Below are 14,740 nucleotides of genomic sequence, written 5' to 3'. Positions count from 1 at the left end.
GATCACTCATCAAGGTCTGCCAGGCACAATTCTTTAAAAAGCTGCATTTGAAAAGGTCCCTTAAATCCCCTTAGTACTTTTTTTTTTTAAATCACAAGAGTGTGTGCAAGGCCCCCGGGAAGATACATCAGACCATAGCTGCATTTGATTTAGCTCTGTTCTTTCATTTCATTTTTATTTTTTATTTTTATTCCACACTCTTAGAGTATTGCAGATGGTATTCGGGTATAAAATATTATCTCTGCATGATAAACAAAAGTTCGCAATTACTTGGGTAAAAAATTCTAAATGGTTTTTATATGTGAAATCATTAAGTTATTAACTTGTATGTGATCATCTCATTTGACTCTTGTCTGACCCGGGGGGTGGAGGAGAAGGGAGGAGGGGGGAAACGTACTGAGGATCTGGGGGATTGAGATATACAGAGCGGTGGCACAGCGCTTCTGGTTTTCAAACCAGGAGACAGCTGCAACAAGAGCAGAACATCTGCTGCAGTGCTAACATAAGCATTCCTCATCCCCCCATACTGCCGTGCCTGACTGGCCTTTAAACTGGACGGCGCTAATTCTGACAACCCGTGCCTGGTGAAGTTGGAAGTTTCTATAACCGTGCTCATCATGCTTGTCACCCACAAAGTACTTATTCACACCTCGACTTGAAGAGAGATTTAAAAACAAATGAGCAATACACACACACACACACACACACGTATATATATTTTTTTCCCCCCTCAAAGTACAGCCTTAGTTTCGGAGCCGATCTGGCTCTTCATACGACTTGTGTAAACTTCTAGATACTTCTGCAGTCTGCGTGAGCCCAGGCCATCTGGAGTCTCTGTCAGTGCTTCTCTGATTCTTTGTTGCAACCGAAAAATAAAGTAATGTTTATATCGGCTCAGATGGAAGGGTGCAAGCTCTCTCGGCATCACTGATAACATGGCGGAACTGTTCTCGCTTCTGCGCTGTCTGTTTCGCACCTTCTGCCTTTTTCTATCTGCGTTGAGGCCTTTTTTGCAGCTAGCTGGAGCTCGGCCAGCCAGAGCCATTTTATCTTATTATGTGGGTACTGTACAAAAACAGCTGCTCCCATTCCACCCTGGTGAATAGGTTAAATGGCGACACAAGGAACACGGCTTTTTTTTTTTTTTTTTTTTTTTTTTTTTTTGTCATGGTCTAAATTGACCGACAACAGCCACTGGAGGTTCCACTGTTTCTTCTCGGCTGCCTTCCAGCTCCATTGCTTTTGATTTCCAATTAGTGGCCACTCAGTCCTGCAGCCGTTTTAGAGACAGGGCTCTCGCTCTTGCTCACTGTGTGTGTGTGTGTGTGTGTGTGTGTGTGGATCATTGACACTTTTCCACTGAGAAGAAAAGACCTAACAATTTCCAAAATCCCACTGATTGACTATCACTGGGTCTCTTATAATCTGTATAGAAAAGAAGAAGAGAAGACAGTTGCAGTTAATAAATTAGAGTAGATGTACAATACAGACAATGATTGTTGCTTCATGCTTAATTCTGGACCATACATGTTTTACTTATTGAAAGAGAAAAGTGTCCCTAGCAAAAAGATTATTACTTATCAAATTCTGGATAATACAGTTTTTTATTCCTTAATTGACCTCTGGGCCAAATTCACTGCTACCTTCAATTCTCCATCACTGAGGAGATGGGTGAGGGACAAAGGTTTGGACATTATTACTAGTGATTGGTAAACAAAAATTAGGCTTGCCTTTCTTTTGAATAGAATATAATAATATAACAATATAATTTACAACCTGATCAGACTCTTAGAGACATAGTCCAAGCCATTAATGGACATGTAAACCTGGATGTTGATTATGTCTAGGGTACTCCTCTGAGTTGTATCAGTTTCATGATGGTTGAGTAGAAAACTTGCAAATTATGAATATTGGTTTCATTATCAGACACTGATGTAACATCTTTAAAGCATTACAGTGTAGTAGTACAACGATCATACTGTTGCTTGCACACACATGATTGCATACTGTAAATAAAAAGTAAAAGCTAACACAGCCGCAGTGCAAATGCCTTAATTATGAGTGATCAAGGTATTGTTGTGGTTGGCTGCCTCTGACCAAACAAAACCAGCTCCTCTTATTCCCTTAAAATGCAGCAGTGTCCCTGTCGTGGTGCACTGACTGTTATGTGATGAATGAGGAAAGTCAAGACCGGCTGTGTCAAGAAGATTCTCCCCCGAGGAAACTGATGTCCTTGTTCAAGAGCCGCATAGAGTCAGAGGACTGAGCATACACAGGACCCCAAATATCCCACCAAGGGCAGATGATGTCTCTTTAAGTTTAACACAAAAGCACTGGAGTTTTTGTTGCTACGTTTTCTTCGCACTTGAACATCTATATTATGAAGAGTTATTGTGTACATGCGTTAATACATTTACCGAGACGAGCTGCAGACGGCAACATGACAGCTTCAAATGTTAATAGCATTGTTCAAATAGTAGGATGCAAGAGCCCTTGCTCCATTTAGCTCCCTTTTAATGTTATATTGATTTGCTGGGCGCACGCACACCTTGTCTCTTTTGGGCACGTTTAAATGTTTTCATTTCATGACACAGATTTAAATCTGATACGATGAGCTGACAGAAAGTAATACAATGAGTACTACTGACACTTACAGCACAGAAAACTTAGAAACATCATTCTGGAAGTGGACTACCAGGATTTCATGGTGTGGGTGCCAGTTACCCATTGTGGCATAGCCCTGTCCGCCTCATTTCAATGGCTAGTTAAAGAAAAAAGCAGACTTGAGTCCATGCCTTCACTAAAACCCATGTGTGTGCAGTGTCATGCTCTCTATGTACCATCACAGAGGCTTTTTGTAATTCCCCCCAACACTGACCACTCCAAACATCCCCAAATCCCTCTTGTCAATAGAGGAAAGACAGCACGAAGAACAGACTTCTCAGCTTTTCTTTGCCTTGTCAAAAGTTTCCATATCGTGTTGTGGGTTCTACACAGCATAACTAAGACTCTGGAAGCAGCTTATCTGCTTAAAACAGGAGGGTGAGAGAGGGTGTAAAAAGTGTCTATGTCTTCCATCTTTTTCCTGGTTCAGAGAGTGGGTTTATTGAAGTCACCAGAGCTTTGGTTTCTCCCGCTAGATTCCTTCTCCTCTATTCTGCCAGTCTAATCCACTTAGGCCCATGCTACCTCCGCTGCTTTTGATTGGCCAGACTCCCAAATTTCCACTGCTCGACTCAAGAAAATCAATAATCTTCACTGCACTGCAAAAAAAACTCCTATTAAAAACTCAAAATTTGAACAGACGAAGAGAAACATCGAATGGCTGCCGTACTTTGGTTATTCACCTCTCTTTTTTGGTATGAGCGGTTAAGCACAGTTGTAGGTATTTACATCCTCTGGTAATTCCTCTTATGTCAGAATGCATTACATTTAAAATGTCTCTTTTCCATTTGTATTGCTGTCTTATAACTGTCCCTTCAAGTGTCTTGGTCTCTCAGTCTCTCTACCAAACATAACTAATGCTAATGTCAGTGAAACCACAGGTGCTTCTAGAGGTTCTTGAAATCCCTTGAAGACATCAGTCCCTAGCACCACCACCCCCCCGCCCTCCCCTGGGTCCAATTTTCCCGGCATGAAGCTTCAAGGTTCTCAGCTGAGCTCTCTGTTTAGTTGCAGTGAGTGTGAATTTGTGTCAGGCAGAATGGTAATGAGCATCCCACAGATTGAAACCCCAGTCTCTACCACTCTCTGAGAAAACAGATTTGTTCTCACGTGCAAAACAGATATTGTAATCCCATTCTTCCATCGTTGATCCCCTTGGAGATTTGTTGCATGTGCACCAAAAAATGTAAATGAATGTAGGAGGATAGACATCATTGGTGATAAATCATGTTACTGGCACATCCTGCTCAGCAGCACAACTAGACTGCACAGTAAGCAATGGTAACTCAGACGTAGGCCCGAGTTTATTTCCTTCACGCTACAGCCAGATATTGCCAGTACACTCAATTTCCTTGTTTTATTGCACATTTACAAGAAAACAACCTTAAAGGAGTACATTCGCTGAGGGACCACTTCCAACATTAAAAAAAAAAGTGCTGTAATGGAAATCTGGTGTATATTTGTCAGGATGCCTGGGAGTTGGTATAGCAACACAGGTTTCTAACGTAATATCCAAGCTTATCAATCTTTAGAGATATGATTGTCAGGTAGCAGGAAGACTGTGAAGATGTGGCTAAATGACGGTTATTTTAGCACACTGGTTCACTGATTGTGTGTGAGCCACCCTAAGGTCTTTGCGGGGTTGTGGAGGACTGCCACAGTACTGTGCCACTGGAACCTTGTCAAACTAACAAGCTTGAGGAAATGTAGCAAAGGTCGAAGCACACGGGGTGAGAGATATCTGAGGGCTAGTAAATTACCTCAGAGACACGCATCAAGGGAAGGGAAACGTCGTAGTGTACAGTATGTCTCAGTATGTATGTTTGCTTGAGCACATTTGTTTGGTGTGTGGTTACGCTACACTGGTGCAAAAATAAAGAAAGAAATACATAAATAAATAATATAAAGGCCAGGACTTGTGGGTAATAGATTAGGTTTCTGCTTATATTCTCGCTGCTTCCACCCCGCAAATCTTGAAACGCTGACAAATATTAATGCAAGTTGTGCAAACTCTGAATCCTCGCGGGAGACTATCTCAGACGTTTCATGTCCCCCGATTAATAAATGATGTCCCCCTCTTGACAGGGACTATTCTTAACTACCAGACTGTACAATGCTGGGCCACCATCATTTTTCAGGGGAGCTAGTGACAGCCTCAGCCTGCATAGAAGTTTAGCTTGCTGTACGTTGTAATTTGCTGACGTTTCTTTTCTCTCTTTCTCCACCCGCCCCCCCATCCCTTCCCTTCCCCTGCATCTTCTTTTCCCCCATGGCCTGCTTACAGATGTGACCAACTATTCCACAGTAGGTAAGGACTCAGTTCATTTTTCATAGCACTGTTCTCAAGAGTGGGAGTCATGTTTGAGTTGTCATGTGTCTTTGGGAGTGATGGGGATGCATAAATATGGAAGAGGGTTAGATAGGATGGGGGGGGTGGGGGGAGCTGAAGCGGCACCAAGATGCCGCTGTTTGCTCAGTAAGGTATGCAATGCTCTGCAATTCTCAACCATCCCATTTTCCCACATGTGCATGAAAATACACACTAGTAGCCTTTTTTTTTTTTTTTTTCTGGCAAGCGGATTGTGTGCTCTGTGCCTTCCATTTGAATTTTATTCAAATGAGAATCAAATGGCCCAGATTGTTCAAAGAGTACGCCGGAAGTGTTGACTTAAACAAGCACAACGCGGATGGCGTCTGTTTCCACACTGTGGTGGGTGTATAGAAATATCTTATATGTTAAGCTGCAAACTACTCCCAGCTCCTCCTGTCAACATGAAACCCCCTGATATTATTAACACAGGCAGTGTCCATATGGTGGCACAGCCCTGGATGCCCTGTTATCTGCCTATCAACAACATATAGTTATTTGGACAGAAGCTTCCTTATAAGTGCCCAGCAAACCTGACACTTCCTCATCCCTCCATTCACCCCTGTCTCTCTGTTGTTGCTTTTCTCTATGTGTCCCAAACAAATGTCCCCGATCAATATACTCCACGGTTAATTGGTACCTTACCTTACACTACAAGGTCACTCTTACTGTATGAGGCAGACTCAAGTGACATAAGTCACTGACATTTTATTTCTCAAAACACTTCTGAACATAGGTGTAACTGTATCTTAGTCCACCTAACAAGTTGTACTGAGATCAGTTGATTAGGTTCACAGATGTCCAAACATCATATGAAATTCAATACGGATTTAATACTACTTTAACTATACTATGTACTGTACTATTTATTACTTTCAGTCTTGTATGCACTGTGTCTCCTGCGTATTGATGTTTAAATGACACTAATCACTTTTCTTCATAATGGTGCTAAACAAGAAAGTATTCTGCAAGCAAATCATGGATTGCATCAGAAGCAAACAAGGCAGAGAGCACTGGGAAAAATCGAACATTTGTTTCATCTCTAGTTGAATCTAAACAAACCCGCTGTGAAAATGACCACAGCTATTGAATGCCAAGCCAACTATAGCATACTCTGCTCTGAGAGTTTCTAGAGACAGGAGCAGGCTGCAGGAATGCGATAGAGGTCAACTGCATGAGTGAATCCACCATAGCAGGGCCTCAGACCAGGACAGCAGGATCTTTCAGTGCTACCCGCGGCTGTGAGCATCTGTCCATGAGGGGGAAAATCAGTCATCTTCATCATCTGCGAGGTGGAGCAAGTGTATCGAACATATGAGATGTTGCTTGATGTTACACTTGATGTTTCTGGTGATAAATAGTTTGTCTCAGTGCACTTGACTTTTCGTACTCGGACAATTTTGAGAGACCGCCACCTCATTGTGTAATTGAAAACCCAGTGCCACGCCACTACAGTAGCACAGTTTGGCTACCAGGCAGAGCATCTGCAAGCAGTTCTGGTCCGGCTCTCAACTCTTTGAGGCAAGCGCTGGCTGACTGCTCGGAAACAGAAAACCCCCAGCTAGCTGAGAATAATAAGTACCCATGGGAAGCTGCCAGATGGACATTTACTGTGAGCCTAGCTGGAGAGGGAGAAATCTGTCAAACATCACACTAGGCATCTGTGGGGGAGCAGTGCAGGTTCATGTCCACTATGCCAGATAAGAGGAGTGCTCTTTGTTGAGACTGTAAGGCTGTTAGATTTTTTAAATTCACATCCAGTTGATGCATTTGCCTTCTTTCAAGGTCAGCAATTCGCATTACATTAAAGCCAACTGTTACAGGGAAAAGCTTTAAACAATGTCTAGATAATGGAAGCTTTAAAGATATTTCTCATATGATAGGTGTAGCCATTGCAGATGCAGTCACTAAGTGCTGTGGAGTAGCATTTTTCCATTTAACTCAAACACTATTCCTATTTTGAGTTTGTATTAATTAACACTTCACTAAATTTGCAGACAGGCTGCGCTGCAGATGTGAGGAAGGCGATAAAAAGATCTACGGTTTTGTCTCAACTTATGTGTGAACTTTCAGATACCTCCCTTCTGCAAGCTTCTCTTATGTGCTATTTAAATTTTGGTACAGTCAGTTGTTTTTGTCCCCGTCACAGAATAATAACTCAAAAGCATGTTTCTGCCTTGGAGAATTCTTGAAGCCCGGTCTTTTGACTTCGAGTAGAAATGTCCAGTATTTTTATTTTTTTCCTCCTACACTCTTCAATACAAAGCTATAGGCGAGGAATTACAATTGGCTCATTATGCTTTTGGTAGTTCAAGGGCTTTCAGAGCTGGTAAAGAGAAGGAGAATGGGGGTAGAAAGAGCACAAAGAGTTCATCCCAGTATCATCAGCAGTGAAATAGGACCTTGGTTTCTTTTAGACAAGCTGTGTACCAGTTCTTATTGCATTATGTCTGGCAGCCCTCCTCTCAGACAGGAAGTGAGCCACACTTGATCAGTGATATGACACTGGCAGAGAAGAGAGTGATTTCTGGCTGCTCAGTTAAGCAAGTACCACTACGCTGTTGAAGTCTAAAAGTAGATCTGTGCTTGGTAAAAAAAATCATAAAAGGCCAGCGTGGACAGTATCCAAAGCACTGGTGGCTTTGTAATACTCAGGAGTCAATTCTTCTGAAATGGTTTTGGTTTATTTATTAATCTCTTAGACGATAGGAACAATGCTATTCATGGATTATGGGACACTTTCAAGTGTCCATCTGCGCTTCTCACGCCCTGGAAAACTGCTGTGTTACTTACTGTTTAAAATATCAAGAAAAGAGAAAAAAGCTTAATTAAAATCATATGTTTATTTGCTCATTTGCAATACATTATCTATTATTTGGTTTTCTTTATAGGGGGTTGGTGTCCGCCTGAAAGTCAGACTAGTGTGTAACAGAGCATATGTTTCAGCAATGAAGTCACAGCTTCACATCCCTCATATGAATCCTTGTATCGAGAGCAAGCAGGCAGTCGTAACCTCAACCCATTAAAGATCAACTATAGCTTGTTTCTTTGCTTGGTCTAAATGTTAGCACTTTCTTTCTTTTAGCTGCGCCCTTTGGGTAATGGGCCACTTCACTAATGGTGACTTTGTCAAGCACGTGTCAAGCAAACTGCTGGCATTATCAAAAGCTCTTAAGGGGGCTTAAAGTTTCTGTATGTCGACTTTTTTTTTTTTTTTCTTTCCGTCTCCTCGCTCAAGACCAACTATGGCTGGGTGGGTTGTTAATAAGAAAAGTGACTGATAGCTTGTTAGCGTGGCTTTGCATACGTTCTGCAGCAATTAGACTTGAGTGACAGATTCACCAAGTGTTCACTTTTACAGCTCCTCTGCAAAAACCTGCTTACAGTGCATTATGTTAGCAGAGCATGCCATTCCCTCCCTCTACATTGGGATAGGCAACGTTCAATATTTCCATAATAATCACTCATCATAACAGATGATCGCACGTGTGACTATCCATACCGAGCACGTACAGATGCTGTAGGGATGTTGCGCAATAGTAATTCAACCGGACACATCACTTGGATTTGTACACACTTGGACAACCCTGTCTTTCCAAGGGAAGCTGGGCTGCTGTTGCGAACAGATGGCTTATCTTTAACTTTATCAACGGTGGCAGTGTCACCCACACGCGCTATAAGTCGCTCCAGCGCCTGGGGAGAGCGGCATCCGTCAGTAGCTAACAGCATATGGTGAAGGCACATTAAGGTGTCCTCTCTGTTTCTCTGCCTTCCTATTCGATGACTTGCTCTGCAGCCAAGTATCAGAAGCTCACTTCACAGGACTGGCCTTTGAGAGCGTGTGCATGCGCTGAGGGGCCAGTCGGCTCTTAATTTGAGAGCTTGTGCTTCCTGTTTAATGTATTTTTTGTGTTTTCAAAGCTCTGCCTTCAATTATTTATCGTACAGCCTGTAATGTTCAGCCTACCTACCTTTATTTCTATTTCCTGTTTTTTTTTTGTTTTTTTTTGGATGTTGGTATTTTTAAGATGTTAAGAGTTAAAATAGTTGTTGCCAGACATGTCGAAAAATATTTCTCTATTCATTTGGATAGAAAAGCACGAGGCACTATCAGCAACTACATCAGTGTCAACAAGGTGTTGTTTTTCCTCTCTCTCCCACTAATAACAAACTCCATCGCCATCTCAACCTAACCACCCCAGCGAGGCATTTCATTCCAACATTGGAAGGAAAGCGTGTTTACCAGATCCTCCATGTGTTACATTCCTACATTAAGCTGAGTGTCAATCAAAACCTCGGTTGCTTGGACAAGTGACTCAGTCTTCCGCAGAACAACATGACAGGATGCTGTTGGACACACACACACACACACAAAAATTAGATTGGGACCTTGTAGAGCAGCAGCAGAATTGTTCACAATTAAAAAGCTCCCTCTCCTGAGGCATACACAAATTGTTACATATGGGTATGTGTCATTAACAATGGCGTCTTGTTTCTGAGCGAGAGCCCCGTGCTTATAATAAGAGCCTAATAGCGTAAACTCCTCAGGACTGGCGACACCTTGCCTCAAGGCCCATGTCATTTCCTCATATTGGCTACATTTGCTCTTATTTTATAGTCATTGTTTTCAGCAAGGACTTAATATGGTGTAATAATCACCTCCAGTGCTTTTTAAAGTTATTCTTTCTCGCTTTCTTGCAGTTTTGACAAGCCTTTTATGCTAACTTTCAATTCATGTACGAAACCTCTGATATGTCACAGCATGCATTCCACCCAAACCCCTGTAGCCTTCCCCGTTTCTATTGTTATTCCCGTGTTGACGTCTTTCTAATAAGCAGCGTTAATTAGCCTGCTCTTCAAAAATATAATTTTCTATTGTGTCTCCAGGGTTTGGTCATTAAATGAACAAAGGCAGTCAAACGACTGACACAATAGGCTCAGCTGATTAGGGGTGCAGCCATAACAAAACTTGGCGGCGAAACAGTCAGGAAATCTACTCGATTCGACATCATCCTGTTATGTTGACTGGCTGATTTGTGCTAAGAACATGTTTTTTAAGCCTGCAAAAAAACAAAAAAAACTAAAATCGAAGATGTTAAACTTTTGACTTTAAGATGCAGCCTTTGCAGGTGCACATGCTGCTATTTTCTGTGCATCTGCAGAGAGCGTGCTCCCATCGTGCCGCTGGGTTTTAAGCCCAAAACAGTTTCAGCAGTGTCAAGCTGAAAATTTCTTGCATTACCGAGTAAATCTGTTGGGATTTCAGCTGAAGTCATATGGTCTCCTTCGAGGCAGCATCTGGCTCAAGTTGGCTCGAGCGTCCTGCATCCATTTTGGCAGAACATTTGAGAATGATGAAGACCACTGGACAGGATCCACGGCCTCGCTTCTCTGAAGGTTGAATGTCAGAGGTCGTTGGGTCGCCAACCCATCTGCCGGTCTGGCACTGCCACATACAGTACAGACTGGATGTTAGTAACAGAATTGCATGTTTCGTGGGTGTCTAGGCAGAGACAGGCTGTGTTCATAGCCTGTTCAGATGCATACTAGTACATCTCACTACATCACAGCATAGCATGCCAACAGATTATGTCATTGTCACTGGTTTGATTAACATCGTTTGACAGATGCGAAGTGATGGTAATTATTTGTTTTTTGTGGGCTATTAAGATTTGTAGAGGTGTCTAATGCAAAGCCATATGCTTAGCAGTTGTCAAGAATACTATGAAAATGTTTTAAAGTAGCTTGTGGCCAAATTAACACAAAGCGGAGGTTGAAGGTTTAACCTAGCTCTAAATTTAACGTACCTTTCATTTCCTCTTTTTTTGTGTGACAGAAAACATTTAACCCGAATGTCACTGTTATAAATCTGTTAAGAACCAGACTAGCCGGGGTTAAAACGAACGGTGAGAGGAATCACTGGTCAGCGCAGGAGTGCATCATCTGGTGTGGAGGGTTAACTGAGCTTCCAACTGGATGCAGTGCGGCCTGCGATTGGGTTAAAAACCTTTAAACTTGTCATTTAAGTGCCAGATTCCTCTTTCAAAGAGGCAGTTTGGATCAGATTCGATCAGGAACAGGAGGGAACCTCACACTTTAGAGTCATGGTCCCACATTTTGCCAACTGCATCAACGTCATCATTCAGAATAGCAGAATTTTCTTTTTAATTACACGTACAGTAATAGCACCATGGTTAGGGACAGCAAAGCATGGGGCTGCACCATGCAGTATTTACCCTGCAGAGCTCTATGTACCAAAAAAAAGCAGCTCCAACATGTCCCAGTACAATACTATCCTCACTTTCTTGACCTACACCAAAATAGAAACTCTTGTTAATTAGTCCTTTGTGGGCTACCATACAAAGAATCCAGGTTTGTAAATACAGGAGATGTGTCCTCCACTGTCCCTTGTTACGGATTAAGGCCTGAAGCTGCAGGGGAATTGGAACCAGCTTTTTTTTTTCTCTGACATGAGCATTGATATCCTTTTAGATCAAAAAAGGGATATTACTGTAGGGTTTGTACTTCCTCAGGTCCTTCTTCAGGGTTACTAAGATTAACACTACTCATACTGAACATCACACCAAACACAATCTAGGCACTTTGCAAACCTACATCTAAAATAAACGACCACCATGAATAACCAAATAATGTTGGACTGACCATCAAATATATAAAGCACCAGATAGTGCAGGGCTTTTTGCTTTGCTTATTGTTTGTTTCTTGTTTTTCTTGCTCTGAAATTATGCATTATAGTGTGAATTTCAAGGGCAAAAAAACAAGGGCGTACTTTGTTCAAAATGAGCCAGAACACATGACCTTTAAGGAAACTTCCTGTGCTCTATCTGAATTAGTCCTATATGCTTATAATATACTCTTAAATTGTCAAAAATGACACTTGGGTCAGTGCTGCTGCTGCTATATGCAGTTTTAATGTAAATCATTGAATGTGCATTTCTTTCTTTCACACACATCTACATAAATAGCATTATGTGACTGTTTGGATTCAAGTCGTTCAACACCAGGTTGTATTAATTCAGTGTTTTTTGAGATGTGAAGACGCTGTCATATGTCAGTGCAGCTTTACACCCCATCATTAATTTGCTATCTTGTTAACCACACAACCACCTCTCGCTCCTTTTATGCTCTCTCTCTCTTCAAACTTTCCTGTGTAACTTGGCATGATAATCACCTCACTTGAAAGAAGGTAAGCGAAAGAAAAGAAATTAAGATGCTGCATGCAAGAATAACAAGCTGACTCCGCACTGTCAACGGCAGTGAATAATCTATCCCGCATTTTATTCCTCCCCCTAGATTTCCACCATAAACACAGTCCGTTGTCTATTTTTATCTTGATTCTTTCCTGCTTTTTCGTCACCAGAATCGTGTTTGCTCTTTAGTTTTTATTGTCTCATTCATTTCCAGTGGGTACTAATGTTGTGATGTTCACTCACAGACTCTGTCTATTTGTTGCACACAGTTACAGTACACACTTTGTTCCATAGTGAATAACCTTTCGCCTATGCAACAGACATCATCAATCATATGCAGCGAGGGAGGCGAGGGGGCCATTGTAGTGCAAAGATTTGCACAAATCTACGGTACACGTGTCGTTAAATCACTCAACTCACTTTCGCCAGTGCAACGTGCTATGAAGTTGTATAGCGTACATGTTACATAAATGTTGATGAACCATCCGTGACAGAATCATCACCACTGTCTGAACCCCGGTAATGACTGAGTTAGGACAGGTAATTTATAGGCGAGAGACTCAGTGAGGCCAGGTTGAGCTGGTGCACGTTACGATTACATTAACATAATCTGGTCTTTTTATTAGATCAGCAGCGTTATTAAAACAGGCACGGCTTTCGTTCACAGTCGCTAATTCCTCTCATGCTCAAGTCCTAATGAGAAATAAAGAAGCACTTACAAGGAAGCGCACAGGCTGAGCGGCAGGTAGAGATTATCTGTCTACCTCACTCAGTTTCACTCACACAACCCGCCGTCACGCGTACAATTACGCCGAAACCGACACACACACAAACACATTCAGGAATACAAATTTTAACTTGCTGTCTGTGTGTGTCTACCTCTCTCAAATGAATAGCACTGTGTAATAAAGCCAGAAGGATTTTTCAAACACATCATCATAAGGCTCTTGGGAAACTGTATGGAATGGAGACCCAGCTGATACTCCGTGATTTGGCTTTTCTGTGTTGCCATGTCGGAAATGATAAAGCAGAGCCTGCAAAGTGAAGATTTGCATTTAGAACTGATTTATGCTATTGACGCATGAAAGGAAAAGAGAAGTGACTCATAACTATAAAAAAAAAACAAAAAACAATTGGCATTGATTTATAGTAAAACCAGAAATGCACAAGCAGGGCTTAAAATTAGTGTACTACATTATTCATACAGTATGCAGTTTACTTAAGAAAGGTTTTGAACTGGATGTATTCAGTGCGGCGGTGTAATTACATGATATAGCCTTGTTTGTGTTGCTCTGCTCTGTCCTCATAGCCAATAGTTTATCATAACATCTTCTCATTTACACTGACTTGTGAACATTATCTGCCTCGGTTGCAAAAAAAGGTACCTTCAGCAGTTCTGGCATGTGTGAATAAGTTGTAGAGACATAGACAGCAGTCCAGGGGGAACCATTCACTGTCTTATTAGGGATCTGACAACACACACAATGCTAATTCAGGTGTGAACAGTAAACTCATTTCCATTTTTGTAATCTGGCCATGCTTTCAGAAATATTGAAAGTCTGCCCATCTGGTTGCTTCCCATTGGACACACAAACAAAAACTCAATATCCACGATAAATTGGGAAAGAAACGAGTTAAAAAGCATTATTCATTATGCACACACATAATATGACAGTCGATACCCTATCGATCACTCTGCAATTTTAATTTACCCATAATGAAACGATATTAAGCGAACCTGATTGATAGTTTTTACACATGAGAGGACACAATTATGTTCCCGCACATGCTAGCCACACACATCCAAGAGCGCGCGCGCACACGTGCACGTGTCCGCCGCAAATTCACACACTCCCATTCCACAATGTTATTATCTCATTCTCCGTGGTCTCATTTTTCACAAAGCCCCCAGGGTGTGTGAGGGACAGTCAGGGTTGAGTTCACACAAGCCCAGGCTGCACACTCGGCTGCCAGTGAAGGTCTGTGTTAGTGCCGAGTGCTACACTGCCAGGAGATACAGCAGCGGGGGAAAATGGAAGGAACCCAGATGACCTGCAACACTGTGCGGTGCAGGACCCTTTCACGCCGCCTTTTGGAAGCAGCTGCTTGACTTTATTGGAGATTAGAATTGTATACTTATTATTAAAAAAAAAAAAGAAAACAGAGGAGATAACTAGGCTAAAGTAGTTACCCTAATACAAAACGACCACACTATAACTAGGGCAGCGAGGGCCACAGGTTTCTGTAAGGCTCGTGTTGTGGCCTGCACTCTCCACTCATTTTCATTTTAAGATGCGGCTAATTTCCTCCCAATTATTCCTATTGTACACAATGCAGAACAGATTAAAAAAAACAAATCAGTATTATTATTACATTATCACGATATATGATCTCATCAATGGGGATTTTTGTCGAATTGCTGCTTCACTTTGATATTGTTGTCAAGGCACTGCAGCCTTGCACCCCACCCCTTCAAGCTGACAGGTGTGCATCTGCC

The 14,740-nt window shown here is 41.9% G+C and overlaps 1 protein-coding gene across 19 annotated transcripts in view; it reads left to right on the top strand.

The window, feature by feature from the left end:
- Positions 1-14,740, top strand: part of LOC113157074 (protein tyrosine phosphatase receptor type D) — a 315,285-nt gene that overhangs the window by 79,688 nt on the left and 220,857 nt on the right. For all 19 annotated transcript variants that reach the window (XM_026352333.1, XM_026352323.1, XM_026352322.1 and 16 more), the window contains exon 3: positions 4,949-4,972. The gene's annotated coding sequence lies outside the window, so the exon portion shown is untranslated. The remainder of the gene's footprint in view (positions 1-4,948; positions 4,973-14,740) is intronic.

The sequence above is a fragment of the Anabas testudineus genome, chromosome 18, assembly GCF_900324465.2.
Source record: "Anabas testudineus chromosome 18, fAnaTes1.2, whole genome shotgun sequence".
Lineage (NCBI taxonomy): Eukaryota > Metazoa > Chordata > Actinopteri > Anabantiformes > Anabantidae > Anabas > Anabas testudineus.
This window is presented reverse-complemented; position numbering and strand designations above follow the sequence as displayed.